The sequence below is a fragment of the Neovison vison genome, chromosome 4 (genome assembly GCF_020171115.1).
Source record: "Neovison vison isolate M4711 chromosome 4, ASM_NN_V1, whole genome shotgun sequence".
NCBI classification, from domain to species: Eukaryota; Metazoa; Chordata; class Mammalia; order Carnivora; family Mustelidae; genus Neogale; species Neogale vison.
In genome coordinates, this window is record NC_058094.1 from 80,966,668 (window position 1) to 80,989,333 (window position 22,666).

Here is a 22,666-nt window from a genome sequence, read left to right on the forward strand (position 1 = left end):
ACTTGCTTTTCCCAAAAATTGTACTTTGGAATAGTCAGAGTCTAAAATGTGATGTCTCAGACTAGTGATTTGAAATGCGCATGGAAAAACGTTTATTTTAGGCAGCACTCATTCCTTTGACAGCTTGTCTCATGCGGATTTAGCAGCAGCAACATATTTTAAAATTCTGGGGCCATTTACACTTGTTTTAGAAGCTTTTAATTGAATAATAAATAATTGTGAGCTATTGAGCTTGGGCTCCAGAGGTGATTGACTTTCTACAAAATGATTTAAAGAAAATTTAAAAAATCTATTCTGGGTTAACATAATTACAACACAAAAGAATGATTTCAGAAGACAGTTTAAAGGGTATAACGAAACAGTGGCAAATGAGCTGAAGTTTTGGAGAGATTGCCAAAATTAGGAAAAAATATAAACCTTTACATTTTAAGTCAATACTTTGAGCACTATTCATAGAAAGCAAATGTAAATGAAGTGGTTGTGAAGTTGCTGAGCAAAACATTCTCTTTTATTTTATTTTTCTTCAGAGCTCAGAGGTTCTAATCCAATAATGTCGTTAGGAGTTTATAAACATATTCAAATAAACAGCTACCAGAAAACTATAAATTGTGCTTATTGTGATATTGCTTAAAATATCGAGGTAACTAAAGGGCATTCAGGACATCACAAAATACACTGAGATGTATAATATTGTAGAAAGCTTTGTTCTTTGCGAGTCTAAACAAGGAGTGCCTCCCTCTGGGGGATACTGAGAACTGCACACAAGCAATCCTCCAAACCTCAAGGCTGAGACCAGACCAGCTTCTAATTATCTTAAGGCTGCTTGGGACCACCAGCCCACATTTGAGTTCTTGTGTGGAAAAGCTTAGGGTTGTCAAAGAATTAATTGTTTGCTCTTGCCAACTCCTGAGCATGGCCCTTGACTTCCCTTTCTTAGAGCACTTAGGGCTGACAATCATGAACCCTTCCTCTGTTTCTTTGAGATATATATATGCATCTCCTACAACTCAGCGGTATCTTTCTCACAGACCTGAAAACCAGGTCTTTGAGATGCAGTCATCAGGACGGATAGGGCCGCTAACTTCCCTAACTAACTGCCAACTAGCAGATATGATGGACATAATTGCATCAACGCCAACCACTCCTTTGTAACTTCTCACCTCCCTGACTCTTCTGAGGTCCTGCCTGCCAACCCGCCTCCTCATCTCTATTCATTTTCTCTCTAAAATGCCAAGTCACCCCAATGCACATCAGAATGGGGTTCAGCTCTTTCTCCCATTGTCAATAGTCACTGAATAAAATGTTTTCACCACTTTACCTGAAGTCCAGCTTTGTTTCTCTTGATGAAACTACCTCTGGGCTCCCGTGGAGAGGTCCCTCTGTAACCAGAAGTCACAAAGCCTCCCTCTTCAAGAGTTTTATCAAGAACTTTTCTTGTGCTGGCTACTTCCAGTTTATCAAACTTCAGAAATGAAATATAAAATAAGACTCTAAAAGCAACCCTGAAAGAGATGCAAGTTTGGTTTGTAATCTTTTGCACAGAAGGATTCTGCTGTCAGTTTTCAAAACAAATGGCATTTTTAAACAATCATCTAGTTGATTTAGAGGGTGAAAGAGAGAACCTGTAAAGGGCCTTTGAACAGACAAAAACAAACTGATTAGAAAAAGCTTGGGAATGAAATCCTCATAACATCTTGACCTTAACACTTTCAAGGAAATAGTGTTCTAGTGTTCCCAGGAGATTTTAAGCCAAGTTTTCAGTCCCAGGAAAATGTAGAAAGTCATCTCTCTTATTAGGAATGAAGTAAGGTATTACAAAAATAGAAAAGGGGTGATTAAAAAAATCTGGATTTAAATTAGCATTTAAAGTTTCTAAGAAGTTTGTAAAATATGACCAAACATTTTGAAACTTCTTTCATTCTCACCTCCCAAATGTGTAAGAGATCTACAATATGGGACTAATAAATTACTGTTCCCAATAGTACATTTTCACTTTTCCACAAAAACTTCAAAGTCAACACAAGCAAGTATTTATTGGCAGTGGTATATATTGATAAAAGATATTCAGAATGCCAACTCACATTCACTTGAAAAGAAAAACTATGTTAGATAATTACAGTGTAATACAGATATGGTAAAAAATATATATAGTTATTGAGACATGTGATTAAAATATCTAATTCCTAATTTCCCAGCCATCATGGAAAAATGGGAGTTTAATGTATTTACTTTTCTATACCTGCCTTACAGAACAGTCATTGTAGAGTAGAAAATGGTTATATTAGTCAACCAATAAACCAAGAAATCAATAACTATTATTATTAAAAACACATCAAGAGGATTAACACATTAATCTGGGAGCTGTAGTGATATAGAAAAGTAGCAGAGATATTAGAGGAAATAAAAAAAAATATCATACCAGTAATAGGAATAAGCCATAAGAGAAGAAAAATACTTTTCCCTCTACACTTCTGAGTTTATCTGAGATCCCCCCAGTAAAAGATTAACAAGAGTATAACAAACAGAAGTTCATTAACATGTATGTCTCATGAATATATATGAGATACCCAAGGAAAAATGAGTAATTCTCCAAGGTGGCTTAGAATTCCAGCTTCTATAAATCTTCAACAAAGAACTATAAATCTGTGAAGTAAGACTGCAATAAGAGAACAGGTTTGGGCTTTCAAGGCCAGAGTCCACAGTCTCTCATAGTTTGTTTCCTCCTCCAATTTCCCCCAATTCACTTTTCCTTTCTTTCTCCTAATGTCCTCCATGTTATCCCTTATGCTCCACAAGTAAGTGATCATTCAGCATAATCTCCTCCAGTCCAGTCCAGAGATAAAGGTTGCTTAGTAAATTGGTCATGCAGATTCTTCTGTTGCTTTCTCCAGGCTGATAGGGTCTAAAGTTGTCTCCAGGGATTAACCTGTGTCCTTCCTGGTAGAGAGGGGAAAAGGGACACCTTTATAAATTTATGGCCTGCTTCAGACAAATAAGAGGAGGTAAGGGAGCTTTTCGAGTATCTGCTTCTTCTCAATTGCCTTCAGCTCAAAGTAATTATGCCAAAGTAGCACATTTTAGGATGGCCTACTGTGCTACCCTTCAAAAGTGAGTATGAAATATTAGGCGATTATGTCATCAAAATAGCAACACAGAGGTGCACCTGGGTGGCTCAGTGGGTTAAGCCTCTGCCTTCAGCTCAGGTCATGATCTCAGGGTCCTGGGATCGAGCCCCACATCCGGCCCTCTACTCTGTGGGAAGCCTGCTTCTCTCTCTCCCTCTGCCTGCCTCTCTGCCTACTTGTGATCTCTGTATGTCAAATAAATAAGTAAAATCTTTAAGAAAAAACGCAACACAGAATTTCTAGTCCTTGCCTCCCTCCTCAGAAACATCAATTTGAAAAATTAACTGCATGCAAAAATACCTGCACAAGAGCCAAAGATTCCAGGTGATGGATTACAGCACCTGAAAGACATAAGAAAAGACAGAATGAGATGTGTAGGAGAAGATTCACACTACCCCATAACCCCTCTCCAAAGCCAGGCAATCCAACAAGGAAAGAGACACTCACTTCATAGAAGGAAAATGAGCACCCAACTTCACCCTGGACCCTCGTAATGACCTGCCACAGCACCACTCTACTGCTGTGGCCCAAGGTTGCTCCTTGAGGACTGCTGTGAAGTCAGACCCCTGGTTTACCTTTGCACCTGCCAGCTCAGGTGACCCCAAGTGGATCTTATAGCCACAGGAATTTCCTACAACAAAAAGTGGCTCTTGCAGACCCAGGTGAGTCCCCCAGCACCAGTCTCCCAGCTGGCTCCTATGAAACCACGATCTCCCTGGCCCCTGCTGGCTCTAGCAGCCCTGGGTGGTTCTCATAACTCCAAGAGATTTCCTTGGCTCCAGACAGACTTTTGGCTCCCACAAAACCAGAGCCCCAGACCATCTGGTCTCTAGCTGGCTCCAGCAGTGGCAGTTAGTCCTATAGCTCCAGGTAGCTCCTATGGCATGAGGCTACCAACGGGCCCTCATGAACCCAAGCTCCCAGACCAACTCAGCGCCAACTGATTTCCATGGTGCAAGGCTCCAGATGAGCCCCTACAAATCCAGGATTCTGGATGGGTCCTGGCCTGGCCAAGTACCACAGAGCTAGACTTCCAACTAACACAGCACCAGGCCTCTGGTCCAACCTAGAACCAGCCCGGCCCCCATAGACCTAATTGTAGTAATCAAAAGGTATGAATTGGTATGGATATGGTATTGGCATAAAAACAGACACAATGACCAGTGAAATAGAACCAAGATCTTACTTTACACCACTCACAAAAGTTTAACTCAAAATGGATTTAAGACTTAAATGCTAAGACCCAAAGCTATAAAACTCCTAGAAGAAGACACATTAAAAAAATCTCCTTGACATTGGTCTTGGTAACAGTTTTTTGGATATGATACCAAAAGCACAACAACAAAAACAAAAAAAAGATAAATAAGTGGACTATATCAAACTAAAAAGCTTCTGCACAGAAAAAGAAATGTTCAACAAAATGAAAAGGCAACCATCTGTATAAGGGGTTACTAACCAAAATACATACAACTCAATAGCAAAAAAAAAAAAAAAAAAGAAAAGTCTGATTAACAAATAGGCAAAGATAAAACCAATAGGTACCTATTTTTTTAAATGTTCATCATCACTAATAATCAAGGAATTTCAAATCAAAACCATAATGAAATATCACCTTGTACCTGTTAGAGTGGCTAACTATCAAGCAGACAAGAGATAACAAATGTTGTCAATGGTATGGAGAAAAGGGAACCCCTCTTCACTATTGGTAGGAATCTAAATTGGCATGGACATTATGGAAAACAGTTTGGTGTTCTTTTTTTTTAAATTAAAGATGAATTACTATATAGTCTGGCAATACTATTTCTGAATAGATATCCAAAAGAAATGAAATCACTATCTTCCAGAAATACCTTCATCATCATGTCCATTGCTTTTAAAAGTCAAAACATAGAAATAACCTAAGTGTCCGCTGACAGATAAATCGATAAAAATGTTCATAATGGATATTGTATGCGTATGTTATATGGCTATATTACCTGCAGGTAATGAAACTATCACAGGCAAGAAGCACTTATCCACATAATGATTAATTGTGATGTGGTATCTTGCATAGGATTCTGGAACAGAAATGGGGTATTAGGTACAAACAGAAGAACTCTGAATAAATTATGAACTTTAGTTAATAATGATTTATTGATTCATTAATTGTAACAAAGGTGTCATACTAATATAATAATTTGGTGTGGGGTAATGGGACTCTCTATAATAGTCTCAATTTTCTATAAGAAACCCACTTCAGATACACGGAAGCTAAAAGACTATAATTGCCATATTTTTGTTCTCTAGGCTTTGCTAATTTGATTGAATAATTTGATGTATCTTTATAGAAATAAATGAGAAATACAAGTAATCTAGTTAAAATTGAATTCCAGATAAGTAATTTTTTCAGAAAAGGTATGTTCCATGTAGTATTTGGGACATTTTTATATTAAAAATTGTTTGTTTTTAATTTTATTATCTTTTAAAGATTTTACTTATTTATTTGAGAGGGGGAGAGAGCACAAGTGAGTAGAGGGACAGAGAAAGAGGGAAAAACAGACTCCCCACTGAGCCAGGAGCCCGATTCTGGGCTTGATTCCAGGACCCCAGGATCATGACTGGAGCCGATGGCAGACTCTGAAAAGAGTGAGCCCCCCAGGTGTCCCTGCTTTTTATCCAAAATTTAAATTTAATTGGTATACCATATTTTGGCATAAACCCTAGACTTTGAGCCTAGGTTCCCACCCTGATTCTGCTGTTCCATTCTTGGTACACATCTTTCATTCTCAAAGTCACATTTAAGTCAAAAGACACTGCTGTCGCTCAAATATCCATGATTGAGGTGAGTAAGAGGATGGAATGAAAGGGCAAAAGGCCCAAAAGAGCCACTGGATCCCTCTTTAAAGAGTTTTCTGGGAAGATTTCCATGGTGGCTTCAGTTTATGATAGAGTCTGGGGAATGAATACTTTTTAGCTGGGCACATTGCCCACCTCAATAAATAAAGTTGAATGAACCTGGGGATCTATAAAGAAGAAAATAAGAACTCATATTGGATAAATGACGAGAAGTTTTTGCCATGTTCCATAAAATATTTACACCTGCCTTTGTATAAAAAATAATGCCTTCCATCATTTATAATTGATGTGCTAAAAGATGCACCACATTTACCTTCTAATTTCCAGTTTAAGAAGCACAGGCTAATGTACACTTATAATTAGGCTCTGAAATCAGACAGTCTGTCATGTCTTACTGTGATTATTTAAAAACTTAACAAGGGCTCTCACCCTTTAAGCTAAGCTTTATCCTTCCCAACTCTTATCCTGGGCTTTTTGTCCCAAATAATGGAGAGCCCAGAAAAGGTCTGAGAAAAGGCAGATATTTTTTTACTGAAGTGGAAAATAAAAATGAGTGGAAGAAAAACAAGAAACAAAGAAAGAAAACAAGTAGGCTTCAGAAAAATTGGGACAATTTCTTAAAAGTTATTTATTTTATTTTTATTTAATTGTTTTAGAAGCTTCACAAAAATTAACAAGAATGGGGTGAGGGAGGAAAGATATTTGGAGAACTGTTGCCATAAACTCTTAAGTTAGAAACTCTGTCATGTCATATCATTAAAATTTCCCAAAGGATGGAATTCCTCTCAGCTTCTTTGAGTGCTGTCCTCTGCATGTGCAAGTTAACAAAGCAAGCACTGTGTGGTCATAATATGAAAATAAAGAAATTGAGGCTTGCAAGATTTTTGGAAACATGGTGTGACAAAATCCTTTTTTCTTCAGTGTATTTGAAAACACCTATGGAGGTATCAGTGCTAAAACAGATACTTAGGGCTTTCATAAGAAGATTAGACTCTGCAATTGTGCAGGCCTAACACAACCCAGGCCACGTGTCTCTTGGCAATTCTTTCTCTCAGCTTTAGAGAGTAGAGCTGAAGTGAAAACAAACAAAAACAAAAACAAACGAACAAAAAAACCACTTTTGCCCCTTTGGAAGGCCACTTCTAATTAGCTCTTCCAGGTTCCGAGTTCTGAAACTTCTCTAGCCCACCAGTTCTCACGAGATGAGCATTTTCCAGGAGGAATCCTTGTAATACAAGCAAAAGAGAATGAGGAAAATTCCATGCGTGCAAATGCGTGGGCATGTCTGTGGAGCACAGATAGTTGGAATGCAGAGCGAGCAGAACAGGAAGCCCCTGGTGCCCTATCTCTTCCTCAATGCTATGTAGCTGCTGGACTGAGCCATCATCTTGAGGTTTAAATTGACCTGGGCTATGGGGTACCTATGTATCTCCATTGGTTGACTGTCCAACTCTTGACTGATTTCAGCTCAGGTCATGATCTCAGGGTCCTGGGATCAAACACTGCATCAGGCTTAGTACACTCCACCAACAAATAAATAAATAGATCTTTAAACTGAGTTGGGCTTTGAGTCTGTGTTGATAGCAACTTAAACCAAGTGGGAGCCTTGAGCTTTCCTGAATCTGCTGATCTATAGTTATGGATAAACTAGTTAAGTCATTGAGCACCTAGCCTCTTGAAGCTTCTCTCCTGGAACCTACTCCTTCTCTTCAGTTAAGCTCTTGCCATTCCAAGTAATAATAGTAATGCAAAAACAATAACACCAATATGTGTGCTAACTTTGTGCCAGGTATCATGCATTTTGAGATGAAGAAAGAAGGGCTTAGTTAACTTGCTTCAGGTCCAAATTTACGCAGCAGTAGAATGAGATTCAACCTTGATCTGTCTGACAACAAAGTGTATGCACTTACCTGACTATAACAATCCAAATTCCTTGGCTTTAAGACTCCTGTGGTCTGAATTTTCAATCCCTTTCCCTCCTAGCAGTCTCCCTTTCTGTGCCAGAATTTCACGCCACCACTTGCCCAGCACTGCTGAGATAGCAGGTGTGAAGCCCGTGTCTAATTATGGAGGCGCTCAGCTATGTCCCTGGTGCCAGCTAGCCACCTTGCCCTTATTGCTTGAGGAATGAGCAGTGTTAAAAACGAACCCAGAAGGATTGCCACCTGGAGTTCTTCAAGGATACTCTGGTCACCCTAACAAAGAGCCTTCTTCCTATTTCTAAACCACCCCTATTTGCTGGAATGTTCCCAGCTCTTGCTCATTTTCAGTGTGGAATAACCAGACATGTCTTTCCCTGGTTTCCCACTGATAGCTCATCTCACTCTCATTCTTTCCTTCCTCCATAGGCACTAATAGCATCTTTTAATGTTATTCTTACCACACATAAAACTTTAAATACATCTTGGTAACATGGTATGCATTCCCAAGCCCCTCAAATTTTCCTCCTCTTTCGTGAAATGAAAGTTATTTCAACCACAATATGCAATATTTTTTTTAAAGATTTTGTTTATTTATTTGAAAGAGAGAGATGACAAGTAGGCAGAGAAACAGGAGGGGGAAGCAGGCTCCCCGCTGAGCAGAGAGCCCGATGTGGGGCTTGATCCCAGAACCCTGAGATCATGACCTGAGCCGAAGGCAGAGGCTTAACACACTGAGCCACCCAGGCGCCCTCAACAATATACAATATTTAAGCCACGTTTGATAGATACCAGGCATTGCATGCTAAGTGTCAGAGATATAATAATGAACAAGAAATAAACCTACCCTTGAGGAATTGATAGTCCAATGCTGAGGTAGGTCTCCAAATGATTTGATTTGACTTAAGACAGAATGAGAGAAATGCTATAATAAAAATAAAATGTCATTTTTATTTTATTTATTTATATTTATGTTATTTAAATTTACTTATCTTCATATATAAAAATAAAGGTCATTTTGCACCCAGAAATGGATAACTTATTTCTATTAAATACAATGTTGAACAAAAAGACAGTAAATTTCAGGCCAATTATTTTGAAAACTAGTTGAGCTCGTGTAGCTGGCGACATCCAGCACAAAGGAAATGCACTGACTAGTGTAGATGGTGGGTACGTTTAACAGAGTGACTGGTCACGCGTGGGCCAACAATATGACCAAAGACCATCAAAAGCCATTGAAAACTGGGATTCAAGAAAAGGCAGTTCTATTGATCCATGTAACAGCATTGCTTTAAAATATTCTAGAAACTGTGGGCCAGAGTTCTGAAATGTCAATCTTCAAATAAATAGCTAAGAGAAAAACTATGATTACTGTCTCAGACTTGTCAAATCACCTCTTGAGAGGTAAATGTTGCGTTCTCAAAGAAGAATGTGTTCATTTTTCAAACAGTATTCATAGGAAAGTGGAAAGCTGCCTACTGGGACGTAATTTTAGCAGTCCCCCAGAGTTCTATCTGCCTAATATGATGTCTCCTGGCCTGGCATACCCCTTCTACCTTCTGAAATCCCACTGAAATTAAAGGTAGGGTTATAATGGCATTTTTAAAAAAGCATGTTGGTGCCTGAGAAGGCAGGTCAGTTAGAGGGACACTTGTTAAGAGAAAAACTTTTGGGAGCATTATTTAAAATCTCAACTTCCCTCCAAAGTCTGCCCCTTCTATCAGAGTGCCAAAACTCCTTCCAATGAATGTATATTTGACCACAAGAGTGGTTGCAACACTGTGGAGAAATGCCAAGAGATTGTGTAAACACTACACACCATTATTAGAGCAGATCTATTTTTAAGCTCTTTTGATTCGATAAATACACTTCACCAGGCTGGGAAAATTTCCTACCATTTCTAATTTTCTGAGTACTGGTTTAAATTTCAAATGCATTTCTGCTGCATTTTTTAAAAAATCTACTGATTGAGTGAATTATATTCATTGAATTTTTAATGTTAAACCAAACTTTTATTCCTAGGATAAACCCTACACAGCCATGATTATTCTTTTTGTATATTGTGGAATTCAATTTGCTGGTATTTCTTAAGGATTTTTGCAGTTTCTGTTAACAAGAGATATTGGTCTATAATTTTGTTCATTTCCAATGTCTTTGCTGGGTTTTGGTATCAGAAACTTGGAAAGAAACTTGGAAAACATTCACTCATTTTAAGTTTTCTGAGAAGTATGCATATAATCAGTGTTATTTCTCCCTTCCATATTTAGAAGAATTCATCATGGGAATCATTATGGTCTGGAGTTTTTTGCAGGAAGATTGGAAACTATGAATTAATTTCTTTTCAATAGATGGAAAGGTATTTGACTCTGTTTACTTTAGTGAGCATTATTTTATCTTTTAAGAAATTTTTCCATTTTTCTAAGTTATTAAATTTATTGGCATAAAATTGTTTTATAATATTCTTATGGAGAAGTCATCTTTTTCAGTCCTGATGTCAGGAATTTTTCTTTTCTCTTTTTTTTTCTTGATTAGTCTAGCTAAATGTATTACATTTTTTCATAGTTTAAAAAAAATTCACATTTTCTTTAATTAATTCCCTGTTACTTGTTCATATTCTATTTTGTGGTTTTCCACTTTTATCTTTACCATTTATTTTCTTCTGCTTGTTTTAAATGTAATTCGCTCTATTTTTCTTGTTTAATGAAAACTGATACTTTGATTTAAAACATTTCATTGTTTTTAACATGAGCATTTATGCTATAAATTTTTTTCTGAGCATTGCTTCAGCTGTAGCCCACAGAATATGATATTTTGTAAAGTTTTCACTTTCATTATATTTAAAATGTTTTCTAATTCCCCTTGCGATTGCTTTTTTGACCCATTGTTCATTTAGTTTTGTGATGTTTAGTTTTTAGATGTTTGGGGGTTTTAATTTATTAAGACTTGCTTTTGGCCCATAGTGTATGGTCTAATTTAGTGTAGGTGCCTCATGCATTTGAAAAGATGAGTACAGCGTATGAGCTGTAGTGAAGGGATTGGCACATAAAGATAAAAGAGGTCAAAATGGTGGACAGTGTTGTTCAATGTTCTGCCTTTACTTATTTTCTTTTTACTTGTTTGATGACTTATTGAGGAAGGAGAACTTAAGTCCCCTATTTTAACTGTGGATTTGTCTATTTCTTCTTTAGGGTCTGTGAATCTTCACTGCATGTATTGTAAGACTCCATGCTTGAGTCATACACATTAGGATAATTATATATTCTTTTTTTTTTTAATTTCTTTTTTTTTTCTTTTTTCCAATTTATTTATTTTCAGAAAAACAGTATTCATTATTTTTTCACCACACCCAGTGCTCCATGCAAGCTGTGCCCTCTATAATACCCATCACCTGGTACCCCAACCTCCCACCCCCCCGCCACTTCAAACCCCTCAGATTGTTTTTCAGAGTCCATAGTCTCTCATGGTTCACCTTCCCTTCCAATTTACCCAAAAGCACAGACCCTCCCCAATTTCCATAACCCTACCCTTCCTTCTTCCAACCCCCCCCCCCAGCAACCCACAGTTTGTTTCGTGAGATTAAGAGTCACTTATGGTTTGTCTCCCTCCCTATCCCATCTTGTTTCATGGATTCTTCTCCTACCCACTTAAGCCCCCATGTTGCATCACCACTTCCTCATATCAGGGAGATCATATGATAGTTGTCTTTCTCCGCTTGACTTATTTCGCTAAGCATGATATGCTCTAGTTCCATCCATGTTGTCGCAAATGGCAAGATTTCGTTTCTTTTGATGGCTGCATAGTATTCCATTGTGTATATATACCACCTCTTCTTGATCCATTCATCTGTTGATGGACATCTAGGTTCTTTCCATAGTTTGGCTATTGTGGACATTGCTGCTATAAACATTTGGGTGCACGTGCCCCTTTGGATCACTACGTTTGTATCTTTATGGTAAATTCCCAGTAGTGCAATTGCTGGGTCATAGGGCAGTTCTATTTTCAACATTTTGAGGAACCTCCATGCTGTTTTCCAGAGTGGTTGCACCAGCTTGCATTCCCACCAACAGTGTAGGAGGGTTCCCCTTTCTCCGCATCCTCGCCAGCATCTGTCATTTCCTGACTTGTTGATTTTAGCCATTCTGACTGGTGTGAGGAGATATCTCATTGTGGTTTTGGTTTGTATTTCCCTGATGCCGAGTGATATGGAGCACTTTTTCATGTGTCTGTTGACCATCTGGATGTCTTCTTTGCAGAAACGTCTGTTCATGTCCTCTGCCCATTTCTTTTTTTTTTTTTTTTTTAAGGTTTATTTATTTATTTGACGGAGAGAGATCACAAGTAGGCAGAGAGGCAGGGAGAGAGAGAGAGGAGGAAGCAGGCTCCCCGCTGAGCAGAGAACCCGATGCGGGACTCGATCCCAGGACCCTGAGATCATGACCTGAGCCGAAGGCAGCGACTTAACCCACTGAGCCAACCAGGCGCCCCTCTGCCCATTTCTTGATTGGATTATTTGTTCTTTGGGTGTTGAGTTTGTTAAGTTCTTTATAGATTTTGGACACTAGTCCTTTATCTGATATGTCGTTTGCAAATATCTTCTCCCATTCTGTCAGTTGTCTTTTGGTTTTGTTAACTGTTTCCTTTGCTGTGCAAAAGCTTTTGATTTTGATGAAATCCCAAAAGTTCATTTTTGCCCTTGCTTCCCTTGCCTTTGGCGATGTTCCTACGAAGATGTTGCTGCGGCTGAGGTCGAAGAGGTTGCTGCCTGTGTTCTCCTCAAGGATTTTGATGGATTCCTTTCTCACACTGAGGTCCTTAATCCATTTTGAATCTATTTTTGTGTGTGGTGTAAGGAAATGGTCCAATTTCATTTTTCTGCATGTGGCTGTCCAATTTTCCCAACACCATTTATTGAAGAGGCTGTCTTTTTTCCATTGTACATTCTTTCCTGCTTTGTTGAAGATTAGTTGACCATAGACTTGAGGGTCTATTTCTGGGCTCTCTATTCTGTTCCATTGGTCTATGTGTCTGTTTTTGTGCCAGTACCATGCTGTCTTGATGATGACAGCTTTGTAATAAAGCTTGAAGTCCGGAATTGTGATGCCACCAACTTTGGCTTTCTTTTTCAATATCCCTTTGGCTATTCGAGGTCTTTTCTGGTTCCATATAAATTTTAAAATTATTTGTTCCATTTCTTTGAAAAAGATGGATGGTACTTTGATAGGAATTGCATTAAATGTGTAGATTGCTTTAGGTAGCATAGACATTTTCACAATATTTATTCTTCCAATCCAGGAGCATGGAACATTTTTCCATTTCTTTGTGTCTTCCTCAATTTCTTTCATGAGTACTTTATAGTTTTCTGAGTATAGATTCTTAGCCTCTTTGGTTAGGTTTATTCCTAGGTATCTTATGGTTTGGGGTGCAATTGTAAATGGGATTGACTCCTTAATTTCTCTTTATTCTGTCTTGTTGTTGGTGTAGAGAAATGCAACTGATTTCTGTGCATTGATCTTATATCCTGACACTTTACTGAATTCCTGTATAAGTTCTAGCAGTTTTGGAGTGGAGTCTTTTGGGTTTTCCACATAGAGTATCATATCATCTGCGAAGAGTGATAATTTGACTTCTTCTTTGCTGATTTGGATGCCTTTAATTTCCTTTTGTTGTCTGATTGCTGAGGCTAGGACTTTTAGTACTATGTTGAATAGCAGTGGTGACAATGGACATCCCTGCCATGTTCCTGACCTTAGTGGAAAAGCTTTCAGTTTTTCTCCATTGAGAATGATATTTGCAGTGGGTTTTTCATAGATGGCTTTGATGATATTGAGGTATGTGCCCTCTATCCCTACACTTTGAAGGGTTTTGATCCGGAAGGGATGCTGTACTTTGTCAAATGCTTTTTCAGCATCTATTGAGAGTATCATATGGTTCTTGTTCTTTCTTTTATTGATGTGTTGTATCACATTGACTAATTTGCGGATGTTGAACCAACCTGCAGCCCTGGGATAAATCCCACTTGGTCGTGGTGAATAATCCTTTTAATGTTCTGTTGAATCCTATTGGCTAGTATTTTGGTGAGAATTTTTGCATCTGTGTTCATCAAGGATATTGGTCTATAGCTCTCTTTTTTGATGGGATCCTTGTCTGGTTTTGGGATCAAGGTGATGCTGGCCTCATAAAATGAGTTTGGGAGTTTTCCTTCCATTTCTATTTTTTGGAACAGTTTCAGGAGAATAGGAATTAGTTCTTTAAATGTTTGGTAGAATTCCCCCGGGAAGCCATCTGGCCCTGGGCTTTTGTTTGTTTGGAGATTTTTAATGACTGTTTCAATCCTTACTGGTTATGGGTCTGTTCAGGCTTTCTATTTCTTCCTGGTTCAATTTTGGTAGTTTATATGTCTAGGAATGCATCCATTTCTTCCAGATTGTCAAATTTGTTGGCATAGAGTTGCTCATAGTATGTTCTTATAATAGTTTGTATTTCTTTGGTGTTAGTTGTGATCTCTCCTCTTTCATTCATGATTTTATTTATTTGGGTCCTTTCTCTTTTCTTTTTGATAAGTCTGGCCAAGGGTTTATCAATTTTATTAATTCTTTCAAAGAACCAGCTCCTAGTTTCGTTGATTTGTTCTATTGTTTTTTTGGTTTCTATTTCATTGATTTCTGCTCTGATCTTTATGATTTCTCTTCTCCTGCTGGGCTTAGGGTTTCTTTCTTGTTCTTTCTCCAGCTCCTTTAGGTGTAGGGTTAGGTTGTGTACCTGAGACCTTTCTTGTTTCTTGAGAAAAGCTTGTACCGCTATATATTTTCCTCTCAGGACTGCCTTTGTTGTGTCCCACAGATTTTGAACTGTTGTATTTTCATTATCATTTGTTTCCATGATTTTTTTCAATTCTTCTTTAATTTCCCGGTTGACCCATTCATTCTTTAGAAGGATGCTGTTTAGTCTCCATGTATTTGTGTTCTTTCCAAACTTCCTCTTGGGGTTGAGTTCTAGCTTCAGAGCATTGTGGTCTGAAAATATGCAGGGAATGATCCCAATCTTTTGATACCGGTTGAGTCCTGATTTAGGACCGAGGATGTGATCTATTCTGGAGAATGTTCCATGTGCACTAGAGAAGAATGTGTATTCTGTTGCTTTGGGATGAAATGTTCTGAATATATCTGTGATGTCCATCTCATCCAGTGTATCATTTAAGGCCTTTATTTCCCTGTTGATCTTTTGCTTGGATGATCTGTCCATTTCAGTGAGGGGAGTGTTAAAGTCCCCTACTATTATTGTATTATTGTTGATGTGTTTCTTTGATTTTGTTATTAATTGGTTTATATAGTTGGCTGCGCCCACGTTGGGGGCATAGATATTTAAAATTGTTAGATCTTCTTGTTGGACAGACCCTTTGAGTATGATATAGTGTCCTTCCTCATCTCTTATTATAGTCTTTGGCTTAAAATCTAATTGATCTGATATAAGGATTGCCACTCCTGCTTTTTTCTGATGTCCATTAGCATGGTAAATTCTTTTCCACCCCCTCACTTTAAGTCTGGAGGTGTCTTCGGGTTTAAAATGAGTTTCTTGGAGGCAACATATAGATGGGTTTTGTTTTTTTATCCATTCTGATACCCTGTGTCTTTTGATTGGGGCATTTAGCCCATTAACATTCAGGGTAACTATTGAGAGATATGATTTTAGTGCCATTGTATTGCCTGTAAGGTGACTGTTACTGTATATTGTCTCTGTTCCTTTCTGATCTACCACTTGTAGGCTCTCTCTTTGCTTAGAGGACCCCTTTCAGTATTTCCTGTAGAGCTGGTTTGGTGTTTGCAAATTCTTTCAGTTTTTGTTTGTCCTGGAAGCTTTTAATCTCTCCTTCTATTTTCAATGATAGCCTAGCTGGATATAGTATTCTTGGCTGCATGTTTTTCTCGTTTAGTGCTCTGAAAATGTCATGCCAGCTCTTTCTGGCCTGCCAGGTCTCTGTGGATAAATCAGCTGCCAATCTAATACTTTTACCATTGTATGTTACAGACTTCTTTTCCCGGGCTGCTTTCAGGATTTTCTCTTTGTCACTAAGGCTTGTAAATTTTACTATTAGGTGACGGGGTGTGGGCCTATTCTTATTGATTTTGAGAGGCGTTCTCTGAGCCTCCTGAATTTTGATGCTCATTCCCTTTGCCATATTGGGGAAATTCTCCCCAGTAATTCTCTCCAGTATACCTCCTGCTCCCCTCTCTCTTTCTTCTTCTTCTGGAATCCCAATTATTCTAATGTTGTTTCGTCTTATGGTGTCACTTATCTCTCAAATTCTCCCCTCATGGTCCAGTAGCTGTTTGTCCCTCTTTTGCTCAGCTTCTTTATTCTCTGTCATTTGGTCTTCTATATCGCTAATTCTTTCTTCTGCCTCATTTATCCTAGCAGTGAGAGCCTCCATTTTTGATTGAACTTCATTAATAGCTTTTTTGATTTCAACTTGGTTAGATTTTAGTTCTTTTATTTCTCCAGAAAGGGCTTTTATATCTCTGGAGAGGGTTTCTCTAATATCTTCCATGCCTTTTTCAAGCCCGGCTATAACCTTGAGAATTGTCATTTTGAACTCTAGATCTGACATATTACCAATGTCTGTATTGATTAGGTCCCTAGCCTTTGGTACTGCCTCTTGTTCCTTTTTTTTGTTGTGAATTTTTCCGCCTTGTCATTTTGTCCAGCTAAGAGTATATGAAGGAGCAAGTAAAATACTAAAAGGGTGGCAACAATCCCAGGAAAATATGCTTTAACCAAATCAGAAGAGATCCCAAATCGTGAGGGGGGATTTCTCCCCCCTCACGATTGGGTGAGGGATCTCCTCTGTTTGGAGGATCAGGGATCTCCTCTGATTGGGATCTCCTTTGATTGGGATCTCCCAATCTCTTCTGATTGGGATCTCTTCTGATTTGGGGATAAAAAGAGGTTCAAAAAGAAAGAAAGAAAAAAAAAGAAAAAAAGAATTAAAAAAAAAGAATTAAAAAAAAAGAGATTGAATTAAAAATTCAATCAAGAATTTAAAAAAAAAATTAAGAAAAAAAAAGATTGAAGAGATTAGGATCTCTTCTGATTTGGGGATAAAAAGAGGTTCAAAAAGAAAGAAAAAAAAAGAAAAAAATAGAATTAAAAAAAAGAAAATGAATAAAGAAAAGTATAAAAAAGAAAAATATATATATATTAGATAATCTAGTTAAAAAATGTTAAAAAAAAGGGTAAAAGTTATAAGAAATTTTAGCAGAAGAAGAGAAAAAAAATGAAAAAGAAAAAAATTAAATTAACTGCAAGACTAAAAAATCACAGGTAGAAAGCCATGAGTTCCGTGGTTTGTTTGCTCCTCCTCTGGAATTCTGCTGCTCTCTCCTTGGTATTGAAACTGCACTCCTTGGTAGGTGGACTTGGTCTTGCCTGGATTTCTTGTTGATCTTCTGGGGGAGGGGCCTGGTGTAGTGATTCTCAAGTGTCTTTGCCCCAGGCGGAATTACACCGCCCTTACCAGGGGCCGGGCTGAGTGACCTGCTCGGCTTTGCTTTCAGGAGCTTTTGTTCCCTGAGCGCTTTCCGTAGAGTTCCGGAAGACGGGAATACAAATGGCGGCCTCCTAGTCTCCGGCCCGGAGGAGCCGAGAGCCTGGGGCCCCGCTCCTCTGTGCGCCCTCAGCGAACTGCTCCTAGTAACTCGCGTCTGCCTAACCTCCGGCCGCGCTCCGAGCTCACCGAGCCTGCGACCGGTTCAAGGCAACTCCGAGCTGCGAGCTTACTGTCAGCTCTGTCTCTGCAGCCGGCTTTCCTGTTCCAATATCCGCAAGCTCTGCGACACTCAGACACCCCCGATCCTTCTGTGACCCCGCGGGACCTTAGGTCACGCCGACCCCGCGTGGGCTTCGCCCCGGTTTAGCCTCCGGAGCGATGTCCCTCAGCGGAACAGACTTTTAAAAGTCCCGATTTTGTGCTCCGTTGCTCCGCCGCTTGCCAGGAGCTGGCCCCTCCCCCCGGGGTCTATCTTCCCCGTCGCTTTGGATTCACTTCTCCGCCAGTCCTACCTTTCAGAAAGTGGTTGTTTTTCTGTTTCTAGAATTGCTGTTCTTCTTCTCTTCAATCTGCCGATGGATTTGCAGGTGTTTGCAATCTTTAGATAAGCTCTCTAGCTGATCTCCTGCTAGCTGAGGTAGTCTCAGCCTGCTACTTCTCCGCCATCTTGACTCCTCCCCCAGGATAATTATATATTCTTGATTAATTAGCCCCTTTATCATGATGAAATAGCCATCTACATCCTTGTTTTGAAATCTACTTCGTCTTGTATGCCTTCAAAAATATACATTTTGAGTTTATGTGTACTATAAGCACTTTGCATCATTTTGCTTCCATTTTCCCCTTCTGGCTTTAATGTTATTTGTTTTGTTTGTTTGTTTTAAGATTTCATTTACTTGATACAGAGAGAGCCAGTGAGAGAAGGAAAACAAGCAGGGGGAGTGGGAGGAGGAGAAGCAGGCTTCCCGCTGAGCAGGGAGCCTGATGTGGGGTTCAATCCCAGGACCCCAATCATGACCTGAGTGGAAGGCAGAGGCTTCATGACTGAGCCATCCAGGTGCCCAGTGTTATTTGTTAATACATGATGTTTTTATATAGGAATCAAAACCCAGACAGTACAGTGTTATTAATTTGTTCAAAATAGTTGATTATACTTTAAAGATATTTAAAAGGAGGGGATTTTTTTTTGTATTTATCCAAATATTTACCATTTTGGTACTCTTCATTCCCTCATGTAAATACAAATTTTCATCCTGTGTTATTCTCCTATTGCCTCAGCAACTTCTTAACATTTCTTGTATTTTTAGTTCTGCTAATAATGATGTCTTTCAGCTTTTATTTGTCTGAAATATCTTTATTTCACTTCATTTTGAAAGTAGATAAGTCTAACTTGACAACTTTTGTTTGTCAGTACATTAAAAATTTTGTTCCATTGTATTCTGGCTTGAATTGCTTCTGATAAGAAATGCATTGTTATTCTTCTCCTTCTTCTGCTATGCATAATGTGTCCTTTTTTCCTTCTGACCACTGCTAATATTTTCTCTCCAACACATTTTCAGCAGTTTGATTATGAAGTACCTTGGTGATTTTATTCATGTTTATTCTGCTTGGTGTTAATTGAGCTTCTTGAATCTGTGGATCTATTTTATATATTCTACTTGGAAAATTTTTAGTAATTTCTTTCCCCCTCAAATTCTAGCTACCTCAGCCTCCTTGAACTCTGGTTTCTTTCTTCTTAACTTTGCTCAACTACCTGGGTTTCCTGTCCATGCCCGGAGGCCTGGAAGATGCCCTAGGCAGTAATCTGGGGTCATTATAGGGCTAACCCTGCTGATTCCTTTTTCTCAGTGCTGCACTGCCTCTTGTCTGAATAAAAGTACTTCTTTCATAATTGTTAATGGTTTTCTATTTGTTTGTGGAAGAAGGCAAGTTCCATAGTAACTCATTTTTTGGTGGGTAAACTGAATTTTAAAATTTTCTCCATAAAAGTTGGGAGCATTTTTAGTTAATTAATGATTTTTGTTGCTAGCATCAATAGCACCCTACATGTTATTGTATGGAATAGTTACTTACTAATATATGAATTTCAATCTTTCATGGTTTTCAATCTTTACCAAGAATCAAGAGCTTAACTTGTGACAGTCTGTGAGGTTGACTCTGGAATAGAGGGAGGACAAATAATGGAATTAAAACAGTGAAACCTGGGCGCCTGGGTGGCTCAGTGGGTTAAGCCACTGCCTTCGGCTCGGGTCATGATCTCGGAGTCCTGGGATCGAGTCCCGCATCAGGCTCTCTGCTCAGTAGGGAGCCTGCTTCCCTCTCTCTCTCTCTCTCTGCCTGCCTCTCCATCTACTTGTGATTTCTGTCAAATTAAATAAAATCTTAAAAAAAAAAAAACAGTGAAACCTTTCAAGACTTTTCTAAATATTGAGAAATTGTAAAAAAAATTGTTAATGTTCAAAGTCTAAAGGGTCAAGTTTGCCAGAACATTTGTTATAAAATGGAATGCTTCTCTATGATTACTGTAGAAAAATACTGGGATAAAAAAAATCTAGAGTTTGTTGTTAATAACCCTCAGAATTTTCTGTTTATTAGTAATGATTTTTTTTTACTGATTAAACAATATTAAAGTTAAATATATAACACTATTTTTATGAAAAGTATGAACTAACTTTTAAATACCTTAGTTTATACAATGTGTAGATTGATTCTACTATAAGAACTTCCTGAATCCTCAGTAAGGACTTCCTGAATCCTCAGCTACATAATCTTAAACTCCACCATTGGATGGAAGCCTGTCTCTCATGTAGAACTATGAATAACTCCATTACTTGCCAGTTGGCTCAGCAGACCAGTCAGCTGCAGAAAGAAACCAATCGTCTTTCCTCTGGTGATAGAATATTCCACTGGCCTTGCTCACAGCAGGAGCAGATGGCCACCCAAATGCCATTTACCTTTTTTTAGAAGTTCCTATAACATACTGCCATCAGATTCACAATAAAGCTTATTTTAAAACAACTGTACATTTCGGATGGGACCTTGTAGGATATTGTCAAAACTTTCTTAACTTAATCATAGATTAAACACATGTTTAGCCTGGCCAGTTGTATAGTAGGAAATGTCCTTTCAGCTTCTAGTAGCTCAAGGGTTTACCAACCAAGTCCTGATAAATGAGAGTATGACTTAAGTATGCACTGGAAAGGAACTGATTAGTGCACACACTTGGTTACTTAAAACTGGTACCTGTTTTTGCCTTATTTTTTTAAAGATTTTATTTATTTATTTGAGAGAGAGAGAGAGAGAGAACTCAAGCAGGGAGAGTGCCACGGGGAGAGGGAGAAGGCTCCCCTCTGACCAGGGAACCCAACGCGGGGCCCCATCCCAGGACCCTAAAGATCGCAACCTGGGCCAAAGGCAGACCCTTAGCCAATGGAGTTACCCAGGCACTCCCTGTTTCCCCTGTTTTTGTTTTAAAATAAATCAGTAGGACCACTCTCAGTCTATCTGGACAAGTATTCTAGTCCATTAGAATATTTGTGAATAAAGTTAAAAATATAGACTTCAGTAGTTATGCTGCTTTTTTAAAATGCTTTTGTCTTTCGTCTTACATTATTTTCTGCAGATATCAGATGGTGATGAATTTGCACGACATGATTATTTTTCATTGATACATGAGATCTTAAAGGATAACGTTCATATTTTTTATTCCCTACCACCATCTTGTAGTTTTATTTATTACAAAAACAAAGATTTTGTTAATTATGTAATATATAAAATATGCTGAACACTCATAAAATAGTATTTCTGAGACCTATGATAGTAGTGTTGTGCTACATTCATGAACTCTTTCTCTGTTTCAGCAACAAAATATTAAACAAATCTAATGACCCCACCCATCCCCAAACCCATCTCTTCCTTCTCTAACTTCCTTACAATTATCACTGGACTTGGGTTGGCCCTTATGGTTTCCATACATGATTTTGTAATCTTATTACATCTGCATATATCCATAAACATATCTCTTTTATGAACTTGGCTTCAGAGTGAATGTTTCAGTAGGATAAAAGGAATATGCAAGATGTTGGTGACAAATGATAACTACTTCTCTCATCCCCCAAACAAAGCTTTTATAGCCATCTTTGGTTTCCACAGAAATCACAGGCAAACTTACCTTAAGTGGTCACAGCCAAATCTGTATCAGTACTGTGGCCTCTACCCTCTGGTTATGAAGTACAGTCTGAACTACCATGCTCCCTAGCAGGCATCTTCCCAGCAAAAAGAGAGCTTCTTTTGTAGAGAGATGCAGCTGGTTTTTTGACATGGCAAATTATTCATCGAAAATTAGGTACATTTGTGGGAATTTCATTAAGAAATTTGTGCAATAAGAAGTAGAAAAACAAATTAAATAGTATAAATTGGCCCTGCTACGCATATAAGGGTTGAACACAGTTCATGCTGGCTTATAATCAGAGCAATTCAGAGATCAGTTAAAGCAACATTTAGGAAGAGAAACCTCAGAAAGAAAATACACCTGAAGTTGTTCCTGGTAAGTTGCATGTGTATGTGAGTGGCATTAAATAACAAAAAATCAATAAGTAAATTTTAAAGATCTAGTTAGCTTTCCTCATTGATTCATGAATCAGACAGTGTGCTGTCCAACAAGTAGAGGGGAGCTCCAAAAGGGTACAGAAAATGTAAGTTTTTTTAAAGGTAGAGAGGGAGCAGAAAAAAGGAAATTATTATCAAAGAATCTATTTTTTTTAGGCAAGGTTACCCTCCTAAATGGAATGGAAGGGATTATTCAGTAATTTCTTAGTGCTGACCAGGAAATTCCCACATTGACTGGCTAAAATTTACCTTTTGAGGAGGTTGTAACTGCAGTTAGGTTATGCGTTAAGTCTTGGTTTACTGACCTGGGCCTTAGCCTAAGTGATGCCATTTTCGCTATGGTTTTATTTATTTATTTTTTTTTCCAATTTATTTATTTTCAGAAAAACAGTATTCATTATTTTTTCACCACACCCAGTGCTCCATGCAAGCCGTGCCCTCCACAATACCCACCACCTATGACCCAGCAATTGCACTACTGGGAATTTACCCTAAAGATACAAACGTAGTGATCCAAAGGAGCACGTGCACCCGAATGTTTATAGCAGCAATGTCCACAATAGCCAAACTATGGAAAGAACCTAGATGTCCATCAACAGATGAATGGATCAAGAAGATGTGGTATATATACACAA

General features: G+C 38.3%; 1 pseudogene; it reads right to left on the reverse strand.

Moving 5' to 3' along the window:
• Positions 1–22,362, reverse strand: part of LOC122905354 — a 32,011-nt pseudogene extending 9,649 nt beyond the window's left edge.
• Between the last annotated feature and the right edge of the window lie 304 nt (positions 22,363–22,666).